This window comes from Mus musculus, chromosome 13 (genome assembly GCF_000001635.26).
Source record: "Mus musculus strain C57BL/6J chromosome 13, GRCm38.p6 C57BL/6J".
Taxonomy (NCBI): Eukaryota; Metazoa; Chordata; class Mammalia; order Rodentia; family Muridae; genus Mus; species Mus musculus.
Genome location: NC_000079.6, coordinates 85,891,197 through 85,895,274, shown reverse-complemented (window position 1 = coordinate 85,895,274; position 4,078 = coordinate 85,891,197). Strand labels below are relative to the sequence as shown.

Here is a 4,078-nt window from a genome sequence, read left to right as displayed (position 1 = left end):
AGGCTCATTAGGAGAAAGCCTATCCCATCCTTCCCACCGTCCAAGTGCAGTGGACCTTGATGAGCAGAGACTGTCTATGGTTTTAGAGCTTTATTGTAGAAGGCAAAAGGGGAAAGAGAGAAAATGAGGAGAGAGAGAGAGAGAGAGAGAGAGAGAAAGAGAGAGGAAAGGCTAGAGAGTAAGAGGGAGAGAGTGAGAGGAGAGGAGAGGAGAGGAGAGGAAGAGCAAGAGAACAAAGGAGTGAGAGGAGTGAGAGAGAGCAAGGGGGGGCCAAATAGCCAGTTTTAAAATATGCTGTCATCTTTTCTGTTGCTAGGTAACTGGGAAGGAGTTTAGCCTGAAGGTCAGAAGCTTGGGACATTCCCTATGTGACTACTAGCCATGCTTCTCTTGTAGGGGCGTAGGGAGGCAGTGACTTAGACAGGAGCCAGAGTTCCAGGAGCATGAGGTAACACCTACCATGTCATGTAGGTGAATTATCACCATTCTGAGGTTCAGACCTCAGCTTGACTGGAGACTATCCTGTCTGAGCATAGTCCAATGCCCCACAGGTAATAGACAATTGATAGAACATATTAATTATTACTATATGTAAAGTATGATGCTAAAACTAGTTTTCATATGTTACTGACATATATTATTAAATTTTACAAAATATTTAAAGAGATTGTTTTGAGGAATCAAATATTTTGAGCACACAAGTTTTGATTTTAATCACAATGAAACCTAAGACTACAAAGTCACCTATATAAGTTCAATGTGACATGATTTGTGTATTGAGGCCATAGCTCTATATTTAGTTAAAAACATAAGGAAGTGAAAAAATCTTCTTGCACCAAGTTTGATGCTAAATATTATAGAAATTTAAGAAGAAACCATTAATTTTTTCAGAAGCCCTAGAGTTTGCTACTGATATAAGCTGTTGTGGATAGCCCTGGGGCTAATTATATTTGATGTTAATTATGTGATTGTTTGTGATCAAGGAATGAGTCAGCACTCAGGTGATTTCCTGTAAACCTGCTTCCCACCTTAATTTGTAAAATAAAGGAGAGCTGATGATTGGGCAGATAAAAGGGAAGGTGGAGCAGAAGGTGGGGAGAGAGAAGAAGGAGAAAAATGGAAGAGGAAGAGGATCAGAGGAGGAAATAGAAGAAAAGCAGAGCAGAAGCACATGGCCTGAAGAAACTGCAAGTTCTAATGGTTCTCATCGATGTGGAAGATGTTAGTGTAGTGGTAGATCTGCCTAATCTAGGCACACAGCATGTATTCATATTAATTGAGTCATGATTTCCTTGCCAGGGTTTATTTGGGTTGGAAATTTACCTCAATAGTAAGCAATATAAGGTTTGGGCTCGACTTATAGGAGAGTTGCATAATGTTCATGTATATGCCGGGCATGTTTGCACACACGGTCAATAACAGCATTAGGGTGGCAGAGGCAGGTGGATCTCTATGAATTTGAGACCAGTCTGATATACATTTCAAGTTTCTGGATAGCCAACACTATATAGAGAGACTCTGTCTCAAAAATCCAATAAATAGACAAATTTAAATTGTAATAAATGTCGTTTGATAATTTGTTGAGAGAAAAACTTCCCAGTGTACCCAGGTGGTTCTCCACCTGACAGACAAGTTTGTGGTTAATACTGGCTAGTATGATTAAGTAACACAGAAGTTAGTTGGTACAGTAAGTCTGATAGATGAAAAGAGGAATACAGAAGTCCATGAGGAAAGGTGTAGCTGTGCAACAACCATGGATAAACTGGGTAACTGAAAGGGAGGCTGGGAATGAGAAAGGTCAGGGTGCGAGAGAAGGATGAAGCCAAGACAAAAGTTTCAAGATTTAATAGTTAGCACTGCATTTATATAAGGAGTGCCCAATCCTTTGTTTCAGCTGAATTATGTGTTACTTTGTTTCAACTGGATTATGTTGCAAAGCAAGCTCAGCAGGCAGTCTACTTCTGTTGGAAATTGACTCCACCTGGGTCTTAAGGTCCAACTGTGGCAAACACTTAAGGTCTATTTAGTCTGCTCAAGGTTGGGGGAAGAGCACAGAAGAGAGCTAATATCTTTTGTCTTTTGAATGCCTGGTCAGCTTGAGTCACAAATCACAAGGAGCAACAGTGTTTCCTGCCCAGTTAAGGAAAAAGAAGCTGCCAAGATCCTGTTCTACAGAGAAGATTGTGATAGCTCCTGTGAAAAGGACTTCTAATCTCTGGAGACCTTAAGGAGCAAGGTGTAACCTAGAGAGAGAGTACTTGTTTGGTAGTGTGAAGGGTAACTGGCAAAATTTCCTTGTGATGGATACCAGTTAATAATGGAAGTGCTCAGCTTGTATTATATATTCTTAACATATTAAAATTATATAATAAATACATATTAAATGTTTATATTTATGTAATATGTTTACATACTTATATAATGTATTATTTTTTAAATTAAATATGAACATATTTATTAGGATGCTCAATACTGAACATGTTATCACTATCTTCCTGTGAGGGAGAATACACCTGACCCATGCTGTGGGAGGACCAAGATAAGGAGAGGATGTTTCCTGCTAGCACTGTCTCTGCTATAAGTTCTAGCCAAATAGCCATGATTTCCACAGAATCCCTTTGAAGTGATACTTCCTCAGATACAGGAGAATATCAGGTTATTTACATCAAAAACACACAGGACATTAATAAATGACACCGACACGTAGGGCTAACATTATATTTTTTTTCAAACGATAAGGGGTGGGAGGGACTGCTACCCAAAGAAAGTTCTTCAGTGATGGTAACACTTATGGAGATCTTATATCAAAGGCACAAGGGACCATTGTTACTGTCATCCTACCCTTCCCAGTGGAATAAGTTTTATCCACTGTCCCTGGCTTAAGTTTTCCTGCTTCCTGTTGTTAAATGGTTACATTCTGCTTTTCACCTGTCTTAGGTATCATTTCATTTCATTATTTTTAAAGACTAAAAATGGTAGAAGAGAATGAGGAGATGGTGAAAAACAACCCCGTTAAGACAAAAATAAAAATACAAAAACCATATGTAGTACAATGTAATAGAAACTGGCTGAAAACAGTACATGTTAACAGACAATATGATACACAAACAGGGTAGGAGTAGATAGGAAAGAGCAGAGGCCACAGCCTACACCAAGAACCTTTCAATAGACTACTGAATGGACTGATTCTGTTGCTTTAGTTTGAAGCCTTCTTTGATGGTAACAGAACAGGGGATGACTGGCCTGGAGATGCCACAGGCTCACCCTAAAGCCTTCTTGGAGTGCACAAACATGTGGGGGCCATTCTTGTCTTCACATAGCAGAGGGACGTGCAGAATGGTCTCCAAGGGCTCAGCATTTGCTGCCTTCACAATGAACTCAGAGATGCCTCTGTTGAGAGTTTTGGTGGCTTCATTGGCTCCTTTCTGAAGCTTCTTGTAGTTCCATGACTATTGAACAAGGTCCAGCAGCTTCTTGATGAGGTGGGCATCTGCGAGGGGATAGGCCTTCGGTTTCACATTAGCCTCTGTCATGGCTGTGGTGCACTGGCCTCACTGCTACTTGACAACAGCCCACCTCAGACAGACTGAAACACCTGTATAATGTATTCTTACATAATTATATTCTTAACATATACATATTTTCTTTGACATCCTTGACATTTTGCTGACTACTTTATTTGACAGAGGAACCTATACTAGTATAAGATCACATTGTAATACTGTTTATTAATTAGGAGACATTATTCTATCACTTTGAAATTGAACTATCTCAACTGTATTTAAACTGTAAGTGAAATAAAACTCAACTGTAAGGCCTAGTGTCAAACAGTTATTGTAAAGAAGGGGTTTTACTGTTGGAACAACTTCTCTTACAATCATACTCCTGCCCTGTTTGCTTTGCAGAAGTTTGTCTCATCATGCTGTTCTATCTCCTACTTATAGCTACAAAATTACACCGAAATAGACTAAACAGATGGAATGCAATTACTTATTTAATTCCATTTTAATGTTTCCTTATAGTAACTCAGAATCACAAAACATTCATAGAATGAAAGCAAACAGAAACTGCCTATATT

General features: G+C 39.1%; 1 pseudogene; it reads right to left on the bottom strand.

Annotated features, from left to right (window-relative positions):
* Window positions 1-3,146: 3,146 nt before the first annotated feature.
* On the bottom strand, window positions 3,147-3,533 carry Gm46396 (annotated as a pseudogene).
* Window positions 3,534-4,078: the final 545 nt, after the last annotated feature.